This window comes from Prionailurus bengalensis, chromosome E1 (genome assembly GCF_016509475.1).
Source record: "Prionailurus bengalensis isolate Pbe53 chromosome E1, Fcat_Pben_1.1_paternal_pri, whole genome shotgun sequence".
Lineage (NCBI taxonomy): Eukaryota > Metazoa > Chordata > Mammalia > Carnivora > Felidae > Prionailurus > Prionailurus bengalensis.
Window position 1 is genome coordinate 18,178,068 of NC_057347.1, and position 14,972 is coordinate 18,193,039.

The window sequence follows — 14,972 nt, forward strand, 5'->3', positions numbered from 1 at the left end:
TGGAGTTTATGTGAGAGGACATGCGGCACACGGGAGGTCCTGAGGCAAAGACTGCCTTCCTCCTCCCTTTCCTCTTGAGCCTCTGCTTCCTGCTGGGCTCTCAAACGGGGATGGCAGGGATGGCAATGAGGATGTGGTGCACACCCTGCCTGGTTAAACATTCTCAGGACACCGGACACCGCAACCCCTACCCCTCACCGGGCAGAATAGAGACGTAACTTCTGGAATATGTCTCCCACCCCTCTCCACCCCCCCCCCCATTTCCACTCCATGAAAACTCTCCCCATCCCAAAAGACCAGATTGCACCTGTCACCGTTGCCAGATGTCATGGCCCATCTTGATCATTGTCCCCAGAACTCCTTCTGGGATATATCGGCTGCTCTGGTTTCCTGCATAAACTGTACCTTTAGTGGCACCATTTGTGCCTGGCGTGTGTTACTAGACTGAGAGCCTGGGGAGCAGAGCAGGGATCCAACTCGCCCACCTCTGGTACTTGTTCTGTGTGTAGCCCCACGCTTTTCTCGGAACAGAGGTCTGAAAGACGGTGATGGCTGGCAGTCAGTACGGGCCAGACAGACCAACTGGCTTCCCTTATCAAGCACCCAGATGCCAAAGCAGATGTCAAAGCAGAGCCCCTTACCATGTAAGCTGCCAAGCATACAGGTCTCTCCCGAAGAGAGACCCTCTGTGTCTGTCTCCAACCTTGACGTATTCACACTCTACATCTGTGCCCTTAAGGGATCAGAAGAAGACATCCATCCTGACCGTTTCAGATCAAAGAACAGAAGTGCTGGAAAGGATGCTGGAGATTATCTGGGCCAATTTTCTCATTTCGTGCTGAAGAAACTGAGGCCCACGGCTTGCACACAGCCAGCACATCCCACACCGGAACTCAGGTCTCTTCCTTGATCAGTTTTACTCCACATATTCAGCCGACATTAATGAGTCCCCTCTGTGGGCCCAGATCTACCTAGCATTTTCTTTCTTTCTTTTTTTCTTTCTTTCTTTCTTTCTTTCTTTCTTTCTTTCTTTCTTTCTTTCTTTCCCTTCCTTCCTTCCTTCCTTTCTTCTTTTTTAAATGTTTATTTTTGAGAGAGAGACAGACAGAGTGTAAGCAGGAAAGGAGCAGACAGGGAGGGAGACACAGAATCCGAAGCAGGCTCCAGGCTCTGAGCTGTCAGCACAAAGCCCGACGTGGGGCTCGAACCCACACACCGTGAGATCATGACCTGAGCCAAAGTCCAACACTTAACTGACTGAGCCACCCAGGAGCCCCAAGCTAGGATTTTCACATCTCACATTAACTTCCACCATGCTGTTTGAGGTTATATTATTATCATTGGGCAGAGGAGCAAACCTCAGACCTCAGAAAAGGGAAATGACTGGCCCAACACCTCACAGCTAGTGAGTAGCCAAGTTAGGACTCGAATCCAGACCCTTCAACTGGATTCCCCAGCTTAGTGCCCTTTCCTCCAAGCCTGCAGTCCCTCCTTTCTGCTATTGACAGGCAGCTAGGGGAGTTGGCACCATGCCCAGCGGAAAGGGTAAAGTTTTAGGCCCATTGGAGACATTGGGTGCCATCGATGATGGCAAGGGGCCAGAACAGTGGCCTTCTGGCAGAATATGGCCCTGCTTTGCATAACATGCAAACCAGGCGTCAAAGTCCTCAGGAATGCTGCCAGACGGCTCAGGAGGGCTGCGACTGGGCCGGCCAGACGATCAGGGCTTCCTGGTAGCAGCTGGGTCCTATGTGCCCAGCCCGGCCCAGGCCTGGCTCACGTGGCTCACATCTGCTGGACATGCCCCTATGGTGCAAGCATCCTCCACACCCCGTTCTAGGGCCAACCATTTTTAATTGCTTTGGGCCTTGACTTCTTAGTCTCGAACGGGATGACACAAATAATGGTCTCTATGAAGGTTCCCCCCCCCGCCCCCGCCCCGAAACACCACTTCCTGGGGATCAGGGCTCCCTTCAAACACCTTTAGTCCCCCCATACGCTTCATAATAACAACAGTTGGGACTTAAGCACCTGCAATGTTCTGGAACTTAGTTACATCTTTATAACATCCCATTTTACAGATGGGAAAAATGCAGCACAGAGAAGTCAGGTCAGTTGCTCTAGTCACGCCTCTAGTAAATGGCAGAGCCGCGATTTAGTTTCAGGATTATCCAACTCCAAGTCCAGGGCTCTTTCCGTGCATTGCAACAGTCTTGTTATTTGCTATTCAAAGTCCTTCCTCTGTAACCTGCCTCACTTCCCTTTGCAATCCTGGCTCCATCCACACGAGCCCACTTACTGGTCACCTTTGCTTTTTTCCCCATCTCCCCAACGGCCTAAATGTACACGCTTGTGTTTGGGGGGGGGGGGGTGTATTTACACGTATTTTATTACACATGTTTAGATAGCATGTATTTATATATATGTGGGATCTGTGATATATATGTGTATGTATATATGTATGCACAGTGAGTATAGTGTGCCTGTATTTGTCTGGAATGTATGTGCTTATGTGAGTGCCTTTATAAATGTTAGCGTGTATGGTGGATAGAATGTGCTGTTAGAATGCGTGTCTACATGTATATATTCCAATGACGGGGGGAGGATTTGACCAGCATTCCATGAAGTATCATTGCACCCAGCGAGAAAGAAAAAATTGTGACAGCTGGTGGCTGGCCTATAGGGTGACCAGTTGTCCCAATTTGCCGGTGACTCTTCTGTATAGGCTGTTCTTAGACAACAGGCTTGAGCGGTGCGATGTAGAGCAAAGCAAAAGGGCCCACAGCCACCTGGCTGAATATAAACTATCCATAAGCCCTGGGGCACCCAGCTGGTTCAGTCAGTAGAGCATCTGACTTTTGATCCCAGGGTCATGAGTTCAAGTCCCATGTTGGGTGTGGAGCCTACTAAAAACAACAACAAAAAAAGATAATCCATGGGATGCCTGGGTGGCTCAGTCGGTTAAGCATCTGACTTTAGCTCAGATCATGATCTTGCAGTTCATGGGTTTGAGCCCTGCGTGGGGCTCTGTGCTGACAGCTCGGAGCCTGGAGCCCGCTTAGGATGCTGTGTCTCCCTCTCTCTCTGCTCCTCCCCCACTCGTGCTCTGTCTCTGTCTCTGTCTCTCTCAAAAATAAATAAAAACACTAGAAAATTTACAAAAATCAAATTGCAGAATAAAAATTAACAACTTAATAATTAATTATATGTTGCCCCCCAAAGTAACCTGTCAGGGCAATTCAATTCAATGTGCAAAGTTTGCTTAATGTGGGATGCACATCTTACTTACTAGGGATGTCAAGTGGGACAGCAGAAATTAGGAAGTTCTGGCCCTAGGAGGGCCTTAAACTGGCCCTGTTGCTGGGGCCCCTGTGACCTCTGTTGCCATTAGAGTCAACTAGCCCACCCAAGTAGGATGAGCCAGCCTTGGGGCACCTGGGTGGCTCAGTCAGTTAAGCATCCGACTTTGGCTCAGGTCACGATCTCGAGGTTTGTGAGTTAGAGCCCTACATCAGGCTCTGTGCTGACAGCTCAGGGCCTGGAGCCTGCTTTGGATTCTGTGTCTCCCTCTCTCTCTGTTCCTCCCCCTCTCACACTCTGCCTGTCTCTCTCTCTCAAAAATAAATAAACATATTTAACAAAAAAAGGATGAGCCAGCCTTGTCAGACAAACATCACTGTGCTGGGCGGGACAGGACCCCAGAGGTCACTTCCTCCAGGGCCAAGTCTCCATGTTGTGTTCCCTCCAAGAGGTGACCTGCTTGTATTCCAGGGGCCCATGCAAGAATCGGGAGATTCCTGGGACACACCGTCACCCCAGATCGCAGAGTCACTTTGCAGAGGCACAGGCCAGAGGCAGGGGCCACCACAGAATTCCCCGCCCAGGGCAGCTCTGGGGTGGGGTGGAGGCGGGGGGACAGGCAGTCTCTCCACCGAACAGGAAAGCGTAAGTACTGGGGAGGGGGGTCTTGCCCCACAATGCCAGCCCTAAGCACGACTCCCTGACAAAGGTGTGAATGTTTTTGGACCATTTGTGGACTTGGGTTGCCACTGACTGTAGGCATTTGTGGCTCTTAAGTTGTCTTGTGGTCACATCTTTATATTCCATCTTTAGTCCTCCTTGGTCTGATCTCATTCTCGATTTTTAGCCTATGACATACAGTCTTTTTTTCTTTTTTAAGTAGGCTTCACGCCCAGTGCGGAGCCAAACACAGGGCTTGAACTCAAGACAAAAATTCTTAACAAAAATTCTCTAAGGCTAAAGACTAGAAACAAAGGAGAGACCGTGACTGGCTATGAAGAAAAAATATATGGAACATCCATAACAAACACCAGTTGTTACATAAAAGTATTTTAGTGAGGCACCTGGGTGGCTCAGTCAGTTAAGCACCCAACTCTTGGTTTGGGCTCAGGTCATGATCTCATGCTTCATGAGTTCGAGCCCTACATTGGGCTCTGTGCTGACGGCACAAATCCTGCTTGGGATTCTCTCTCTCTCTCTCTCTCTCTCTCTCTCTCTCTCTCTCTCTCCTCTCTCCCTGCCCCTCCTGTGATTGTGCACGAGCATGTGTGCTCTCTCTCTCAAAATTAAAAAAAAAATTAAAAAGTATTTTAAATTCCTACAAATCACTAAGAAAAAGACCCAGCACTTTGCAGAACAAAGCAAATGACCAAAAAACATGAAAAAGACGAAATTTCAGCAGTAGGCAAATACTCAAAGAAAGCACCATTTGCCCATCAGATTGGAAAAAAAAATTTTTTTCAATATATGAAGTTTATTGTCAAATTGGTTTCCATACAACACCTAGTGCTCATCCCAAAAGGTGCCCACCTCAGTACCCATCACCCACCCTCCCCTCCCTCCCACCCCCCATCAACCCTCAGTTTGTTCTCTGTTTTTAAGAGTCTCTTATGCTTTGGCTCTCTCCCACTCTAACCTCTTTTTTTTTTTTTCCTTCCTGGAAAAATGTTTTAATTGTAAGAGTGAGGAGTGGGAGTATAAACTTGTACAACTTGTCTGTGGAAGTAATGTAGCAGTAACCTTCCAAATTTTAAATGCAAATCCCTTCAACTCAAGAATGTTCCTTCTAGGAAATCTATCCTACAGAATTATTCAAGCGTCCAAACATTTTTGTACAAGGATATTCATTGAAACTTCAGTTTTTTAAAATGTTTATTTATTTTTGAGAGAGAGAGAGACAGAGCGAGAGTAGGGGAGGGGAAGAAAGAGAGGGAGACACAGAATCTGAAGCAGGCTCCAGGCTCTGGGCTGTCAGAACAGAGCCCGATGCGGGTCTTGAACTCACGAATCAGGAGATCATGACCTGAGCTGAAGTCGAACGCTTAACTGACTGAGCCACCCAGGCGTCCCGAAACTTCATTTTTAAGAACTAATGATTACATAGGTAAATTATGAAGTAATCATACAATGACATACTTTGCAGCCATTAAAAAGAATGACCTATATGAATGAACATAGAAAAATGTTCACTGTCTACTATGAAATGAACAAAGCAAAGTGATCCTATTTTTGTAATTAAAAACAACAACAACAACAACTTTTGAGTGCGTATCAACGTTCTCAAGTAGGTTGTTTTAGCAGAAAATAATTCATTAAAAGCCTTTGATAAGTCCCTGGGACAGCCAGAGGTCAGGTTCAGAGGCTCTGCCACCGGTAGGAAGACTCAAACCAGACCAGAAGACTCCTCGAGCAGAGCACGCTGTCACAATTCCTGGGCACAGGCATCACAGTTTACATCAATAACACTGAGCAGTAGTTACCAGGAACTCCTTCATGCAGTATCAGGAGGCATCTCCCAGAAATTCCTCTGGATTCTGACAGTTCTTTTTTGCTCACATTGCACAACAACCAATTTCTCCTTGGAAAACAGATTCGATGGTCTAAGCTAACATCGAAATCCCACCTTTTGCCTGATCAATCGGTGGCGTAAAAGCCCACAAAGTCCAGGGGACAGTTTCACTTCCAATTCGGTGCGATCACTCTGTGTTCTCTGATGGAAGCATTTCTCCCTTCCCTTGGATGTTTTTCAATGTTCTTTTCCTAATTTCTTAGTTTAAGACCTAGCTTAGTATAAGCCCGTTTGCTTCCCAGTATAGGCACTTAAACTTATATATTTCCCTGGGAGGGCCATGTTGGCTTTATCATATGTGTTCTAAAAGGTCTTCTGATGCCTGGCTGGCTCAGTCAGAACATGGTACTCTTACCCTTGAGGTCATGAGTTTGAGCCCCATGTTGGGTGTAGGGATTACTTAAAAAAATTACTTAAAAAATAATAATTTGGGGCACCTGTCTGGCTCAGTTGGTGGAGCATTTGACTCTTGATCTCGGGGTTGTGGGTTCGAGCCCCACACTGGGTATAGATTACTTAAGGAAATCTTTTTAGAGGCACCTGGGTGGCTCAGTCGGTTGAGCATCTGACTTTGTCTCAGGCCATGATCTCATGGTTCTTGAGTTTGAGCCCTACGTGCTCCCTCCAGTTCCATCCACGTTGTTAGTAACTGCTTGTTCTAATCAATTACTGAGAGAAGGGTGAAAAACTCCAACTATGGCTGTGGATTTATTTCTACCTTTAGTTCTTCATATTTTAATTAATTAATTAATAGAGAGTGGGGGAGGGACACAGAGAGAGAGAAGCAGGTTCCCTGCTGTCAGCACAGAGCCCGATTTGGGGCTTGAACTCACCAACCTGAGCTGAAATCAAGCCCGAACCACCCAGGCACCCCTATTTATTTTTATTTTAAGTAGGCTGCATGCCCAACATGGGGCTTGAACTCATGACCCCGAGATCAAGAGTCACATACTCTACTGAGGGAACCAGCCAGGTGCCCCTTATATATTTTTTTCTCCATATATTTTGAATTTGTTATTAGATACAAACATATCTTTAAAATACACTTGGAAATATTCCTATCATATTACTTTTGCAATTTCATTTTTCTTGATTTTGATTTTTATTTTTTAAAGATTTTAAGTAGGGGTGCCTGGGTGGCTCCGTTGGTTGAGCATCTGGCTTCGGCTCAGGTCATGATCTCGCGGTCTGTGAATTCGAGCCCCGGGTCGGGCTCTGTGCTGACAGCTCAGAGCCTGGATTCTGCTTCGGATTCTGTCTCCCCCTCTCTCTGCCCCTAACCCGCTCATGCTCGCTCTCTCTCTCTCTCTCTGTCAAAAATAAACATTAAAAAAATTTTTTTAAAGATTTTAAGTAATCTCCACACCCAACATGGGGCTCAAGCTCTCAACCCTGAGATCAAAAGTCACATGCCTTACAGACTGAGCCAGCCAGGCGCCCTTTTCTTGATTTTTCTATGCTTAATTTTTATGTTTTCCTGCTTTCTTTAGGATTGAATAGAGTTTCCAAGTTAATTTTTATTTTATCAAAATAACACATCTCAATAGCAAAATACAAAATAACACATTCAAATAGCCAAATATTCTGAAAGGCTAAAAACAAAATATAGAGGTTTCTGGCCCCACTCCTTCTCACTTGCCTAGTATCCCTCCTCAGCATCTGACATTTTCAAATCTTTTAGCCATTTGTTTTGGCATTTATATGATCCCTGTTTCTAAATGGAATGTGTACATGGATTAAAAAAAAATTTTTTTTAAAGTAGGCTCCACGCCCAGCACAGAGCCCAATGTGGAGCTTGAACTCACAGCCCCGAGATCAAGACCTGAGCTGAGGACAGCCTGAGTGGCTCAGCCGGTTAAGCATCCAACTCTTGACTTTGGCTCAGGTCATGATCTCACAGTCTGTGTGTTGGAGCCCCGCGTTGGGCTCTGTGCTGACAGCTCGGAGCCTGGAGCCTGCTTCAGATTCTGTGTCTCCCTCTCTCTCTGCTCCTCCTCTGCTCTCCCTCTGTCAAAAATAAATATTAAAAAAAAAAAAAAAAGACCTGAGCTGAGTTCAAGAGTTAGACACTTAACCAAAGCCACCCAGGTGTCCCCATACACCCATATTTTATTCATCAATTTTGAATGTTATCGACCAGCTTCCTATTAGAGAGCAATTTACAATACAACTATATTGGGAAGATTTTGCTCTCTCAAATCAAGTGTGATTATAATTGAAAATTGAATCAGGGGCGCCTGGGTGGCTCAGTCGGTTAAGTGTCCGATTTCAGCTCAGGTCATGATCTCGCGGTCTGTGAGTCCGAGCCCCGCATCGGGCTCTGTGCTGACAGCATCAAGCCCGCTTCAGATCCTCTGCCTCCTTCTCTCCCTGCCCCTCCCCCAAGCTGTCTCTCTCTCAAAAATAAACGAACATTCTTGGGGGGTGCCTGGACAGCTCAGTCAGTTAAGCATCCGACTCCTGGTTTTGGCTCAGGTCTTGATCTCACCACTCACGATTTCAAGCCCCTCATCAGGTTCTGCGCTAAACGCACGGGGCCTGCTTGGGGATCCTCTATCTCCCTCTCTTTCTGCCTCTCTCCTGCTTACACTCTCTGTCTCAAAAATAAATTAAACAAACAAACATTTAAAAAAATTTTTTTTTAACATTTATTTATTTTTGAGACAGAGAGAGACAGAGCATGAGCGGGAGAGGGTCTGAGAGAGAGGGAGACACAGAATCCGAAACAGGCTCCAGGCTCCAAGCTGTCAGCACAGAGCCCGACGTGGGGCTCGAACCCATGGACCGCAAGATCATGACCTGAGCCGAAGTCGGCCGCCCAACCGACTGAGCCACCCAGGCGCCCCACAAACCAGCATTTTAAAAAGAGAGAGAGAGGGGAGGAAAGAGAAGGCCCTGAGTGGGTGACTGGTGTCAAGGAGAATGGGGGGGAGGAGGGGTCTGGGAGGCAGAAATGGAGACACATCGGGGCAACTGAAAGGTACAGAGTAATGGAGGAAAGAGAATTAAGTGTTTTTCCCTTGAGATCAAATATCCATAAAGGGTGCACAACTGAATGCCTTGCCACAGAGTGAACACACGTAAGCAGCACTCACATCAAGGGACGTTAGCAGCTCCTCCCAGTGGCCCTCAAACTGCCTCCCAGTTACCACCGCCGGCCATCTTCCTGCCAAGAGTAACCAGTGGCCTAATAGTTAATAGATTTTTTACTGGCTCTTTGTAGACCAGGTACAGTATCTGACTTCTTTCACTCAACACTACGTTGTCACATGTCCTCGTAGTTCTTGCTATTTAATATTCACTTGTGTGAATGCCCACAACTTCTCTGTCCGACTGACGAACATTTGAGTTGTTTCCAGAGAGTTTGGCTACTCAAGTCAAGACTTGATATTTATCTTCTTTTTTTAAGTTTTTTTTTAACGTTTATTTATTTTTGAGACAGAGAGAGACACAGCATGAACGGGGGAGGGTCAGAGAGAGAGGGAGACACAGAATCCGAAACAGGCTCCAGGCTCCGAGCTGTCAGCACAGAGCCCGATGCGGGGCTCGAACTCACGGACTGCGAGATTGTGACCTGAGCCGAAGTCGGCCGCTCAACCAACTGAGCCACCCAGGCGCCCCTATATTTGTCTTCTTTTTCCTTTGAGCTATTCCGGTGTGGTGAGGCTGCGTTGTGGCTTCAATGTGTGTTTCCTTGGTGACGTATGAAGTTGTCCAATTATTCATATGTTTATCAGGCATTTGAATATTCTCTTTGGTGACATATTTGTTTCTACTCCTCCTTTTCTTCCTCATCTTCCTTCTTTTTCTTCTCTTTGAGGATGAGGTATAACCCACCTTCCGGACATGCCTAATACACGGGGGCTGGCGACGAGATGGGGTAAATCAAAGGCTGATGGGATCTAGAGAGAAATACTGGCAGTCAAGCCTGGAGCGGGGAAGAGGGGTTGTGCGATCAAGGAATCCTGGGAAACGAGCTGTGTGTGCTGAGAAAGAAGTTTCTGTAGAAGATCATGCGACGTGTTGATAGGCTAACATTTCGATGTGTGCACCATTCTCCCCAGTATAAAGCCCCGTGGAGCCAAGAGGGCTGGTCTCTCTGACAGTTGCAAGGCTCCAGGAGAGTCCTGGTGTCACGCGCTTGTTTGTAGGTGACTAAACTGTGGCTTGCTGGATGTAATTGTTCATTCGTACCTTTATAGGACTGTCATTCATTACACAAATCAATCCATCAAAAAAAAAAAAATCTTCTGTCTTGACAGTTCTTTTTCGGGAAAGTATGCTCGCCTCATCAGCTAGGCTCACTTTCAAAATGGTTGGGGACTTTTTCTTTGAGACCAGAGGGCATTGTCATACCAGGCATGGCCACCAGGAAGCAGGCAAGAGCAGCTGGAACCGGGTCTGGAGAGTAAATCCATTAGAAGCAGGACCCGCTGAGAGAAGGAAGAAGGAGGCAGCTAAGCCCGAAAACCTCCTAGGCTGTGGAGATTGGAACTGTCATGCTACTGAAGCCTGGTTCCTGGTGCTAACCGTGGAGTGGTGAGCACTGAGCCCAGGCACACTCCTTAAGTCCTAGCTTGTCCCTTGGTGGGCTTGGCTCTGAGTAGACTGGTGTCCTAGAGCCACACAGCTGCCCAGCTGCCCTCAGGACCACTTGCCACGGTGTTAAGCTACTCAGAAGAGAACCTTGGGTGGACCCTGGTGAAGCCTGACCCAAGTATCCTTTAAGCATTGCACGGAATCTTCCCCATCCTGGCTTCCTCGATCTCTAGAATTTATCCAAGTTGTAACAAAAGGCCAGCAGCATGGAGATAATTGTTTTCCCCTAACTCACCTTCTGATAACAGCATCTTGCATCCACTGGGTGCAGCCATGGAAGAATCAAGGGGCCTCCCTCCTTCCTTGTCAGGGGGCGGGCATGTGACCCAGCCAGGCCAGCAGCCGGTTTCCTGGGAAGCGGAATCTTGAGAGTGATCGAAATGGGTTACGGTGACGCCCTGTAAAAGGTGTCTGATTATTCCTACTGCCCGGATTCCCAGAACTGTCCTGTGTCTTGTCCTAATTGTGACCTGGCTGTTCAGCATCCTTTTATTCTGAGAGTTTCCCTTCCAAGGACTTCAAATTCATTTTAAAAAGGCACCCAGAGGGGCACCTGGATGGCTCAGTCGGTTAAGCGTTCAACTTCAGCTCAAGTCATAATCTTGTGGTCAGTGAGTTCGAGCCCCACATCGGGCTCTGGGCTGACCACTCAGAGCCCGGAGCCTGCTTCGGATTCTGTGTCTCCCTCTCTCTCTGCCCCTCCCCCACTCGTGCTCTGTATCTCTCTCTGTCTCTCTCAAAAAATGAATAAACATTAAAAAAAAAATAGATAGCCAGAATGTATTTCTTTTTCCTTGAGACTAGAGAATGCTAAGTGACACAGATGGGCCGAATCTAACAAGGTGACATCACATGCAAGGGATACTTGTATGGGACGGACAAGGGTCCCAAACCACCTGCATGTGGGCCTGGTGGTAAAAGTGGACCCAGGAGTAGAGCGTGGGATGGGAGTTGGGGGATTCTCAGGAACAACACAGCAGAAGCCAGCAAGGCAGTGAGAATGCCCTTTCTCGCTCCAAATTATGGTTTCATTTAAGATGGCATTTATTTGGACAAGCCAAATGATGCTCATGTGGCTCCTGCAGAGTGCTCTGTCCCTGCAAGACAGGCCACTTGGGGCACCTGGGTGGCTCAGCCGGTTAAGCATCTGACTCTTGGTTTCCACTCAGGTCACGGTTTTGGCTTAGGTCATGATATCGCGGTTCATGGGATCAAGCCCCGTGTCAGTCTCCACGCTGACAGAGTGGAGCCTGTTTGGGATTCTCTCTCCCTCTCTCTCTCTCTGCCCCTCCTTTGCTTGCACTGTGCTCATGAGCTTTCTCTCTCTCTCAAAATAAACAGACTTGAAAAGAAAAGTAAAGAAAAGAAAAGAGAAAAGCCACTATGGGGAAGATGTGCAGGAAGGAGTCACTTCAGCAGATGGAAACCATCTGGACAGGTGGCATGGGAGTGGGGCCTTCTAGGCAAGGGCAGTAGCTGGTTCCAGGGCTGTATGGGGAGCGGGCATGGTGTCTTTCATGGAGTGGGGACTGAGTGTGAGGGAGTTGGCATCAGATCAGAAAAAGCCTTAGATGTCATGTCATGCCAAGGGAACCACTGAAGGGTTTTGGTTTTTTTTTAAGATTTTATTTATTTATTGTGTGTGAGAGAGAGGGCATGCACACGTGCACAGGGGAGGGACAGGGAGAGAGGGAGGGACAGAATCCCAAGCAGACTTCATGCTATCAGTGTGGAGCCCAGCGTGGGGCTTGAACCCACAAACTGTGAGGTCATGACCGGAGCCAAAACCAAGAGTCAGATGCTGAACCGACTGAGCCACCCAGGCACCTCACCATTGAAGGTTTTAAAGAAGGAAGAAACCAAATGAAATCGACATGAAAGAAAATCACTGTGGAAAAGATCTGGAAGCTGAGCAAGACTAGAATACATGACACAAGTCAGGAGTTGGTTGGAATAGTCTGAGGAGGGAAGGGTCTGGGCTGGTGCAGTGGCAGTGGGGACAGGGAAGGAATCGTTGTAAGGTTACGGGGGTTGGAGCATAAGGGGAGGAAAGGAAAAGATGAGGTCACAGAAGGCCTGTCCACCAGGTAAGACATTTAGTGATGAGGATTGGCAGGTGGTCTTCCAAAGAGCCATCCTGGCCATGGCCAACAGAACCTTGGGCAGCCAAGTGCCACTTTATCAGCACAGCCAGACCGTCTGGTTGTCAGAGGCTGACACGCAGTAAGGAAACCCATAAGGGACCGCTTCATAGTTTCAAGTACCAATGCGTTAACTCCCAGTAGAAAATCAAACCTAAGAGGCACCTGTAGGTCAAGAGTCTGGTCAAGCGTCTGGCTCTTAATCTCAGGTCAGGTCACGATCTCACGGTTCGTGGGATCGAGCTCCTCATCAGGCTCTGTGCTGACAGTGTGGAGCCTGCTTGGGATTCTCTGTCTCCCTCTCTCTGCCCCTCCCCTGCTCACGCATGCACTGTCTCTCCCTCTCTCTCTCAAGACAAATAAGATGTTAAAAAGAAAATAAAAGAAAAGAAAATTGAACTTCAGAAAACCTAAATAGATCTTCCCAGAGGGACCGAGTGCATGGGTCACTCACCAGGCATCTCTACCCACTCGTCAAGGACCGTGGAGGCTGGAGGGTCATCAGAGGTCACCAAGGGAGAAGGAGAATGAAGTGTGGGTATGGGTATAGGTGTGTGGGGACACTGCGAGGCTATTTATGATGACCACGAGCAACTTGCTGTGAGGACTGCTGTCCACTGATGCATCGATGATGCTTGTGAAGGGAAGGCTCACGTCTACTGGATTCAACGCCTCTCGCCCTGGAGTGGATAAGTTACCAAATTCCATCTCTCCCTTTGGTCTCCGTTTTCTGGACATCTCTCCCACCCTACTTTGGGCCACTTTTTCCTGTTGATACATCTTCCCACTACAAGCAGTGCCTTATTTCTCACACATTGTGGCAGTGAAGGATGCAAAAGGTGGGAAATAGATTTACCTGTCATATGGTGGAGTCTGTTCCTGGAACCCACAAGTGCTATAAAACCCCTATTTATTATGTAAATGTTTATGGGTATTTTCTTGTACGACTCAGTAAAAGCAGTCACAGGGGGCGGTGGGGAAGGAAGAGACTGTTCCGGAACAAAAGAGATTTAAGAGCCATAACATGCCCCGAAAATGCATGGTGTGGGCTTATCTGAAGTCGAATTCAAGCACAGCTGTTATAAAAAGACATTTCTTGGGAACAATTATTGAATACTCAGTATTAGATCATGTCAAAGAGTTGTTAAATTTTAAATTTTTTAATGTTTATTTATTTTTGAGAGAGAGAGAGACAGAGAGATAGACAGAGAGTGAGTGGGGAAGGGGCAGAGAGAGAGGGTTGGGGGAGACACAGAATTCAAAGCAGGCTCCAGGCTCTGAGCTGTCAGACAGCCCGATGCAGGGCTCAAACCCACAAACCGTGAGATCATGACCTGAGCTGAAGTCAGATGCTCAACTGAGCCACCCAGTCGCCCAGAACTGTTCAATTTTAAGAGGTGATAATAACATGGTGCTATATGAGAAAATGTCTATATATTTTAGAAATGACAGGGGCGCCTGGGTGGCGCAGTCAAGCGTCCGACTTCAGCCAGGTCACGATCTCGCGGTCCGTGAGTTCGAGCCCCGCGTCGGGCTCTGGGCTGATGGCTCAGAGCCTGGAGCCTGTTTCCGATTCTGTGTCTCCCTCTCTCTCTGCCCCTCCCCCGTTCATGCTCTGTCTCTCTCTGTCCCAAAAAAATAAATAAACGTTGAAAAAAAAATTTAAAAAAAGAAATGACAGAATATCATAATGTCTGGAATTTGTTTTAAAATACTTTAGCAAAGGACAGAAATAGATGAATCTATGGCAAGATTTGATCATTGTTGAAGTTATGAGTATATGGGGGTTCGTTGCACCATTCTATTTTGTGTGTGTGTGTGTGTGTGTACATTTTCATAATCATAAAAAAGTTAAAGACAGATTACATAGTAACATTAAACATAAGTAGCAATAAAATTAAAGTTCCTAGGGTAATTTCTTACCACCCAACTCTTATTCTCTCACCTCACTTAAGAGACGAGAAAAATTGGGGCGCCTGGGTGGTGCAGTCGGTTAAGCGTCCGACTTCAGCCAGGTCACGATCTCGCGGTCCGTGAGTTCGAGCCCCGCGTCGGGCTCTGGGCTGATGGCTCAGAGCCTGGAGCCTGTTTCCGATTCTGTGTCTCCCTCTCTCTCTGCCCCTCCCCCGTTCATGCTCTGTCTCTCTCTGTCCCAAAAATAAATAAACGTTGAAAAAAAAATTAAAAAAAAGAGACGAGAAAAATTATTTTTTAAATTTTATTTTTATTTTAAAAATTTTTAAATATTTATTTTTGAGAGAGAGAGGTAGAGCACAAGTGGGAGAGGGGCAGAGAGAGAGGGAGACACAGAATCCGAAGCAGGCTCTGGGCTCTGAGCTGTCAGCACAGAGCCCAACGCGGGG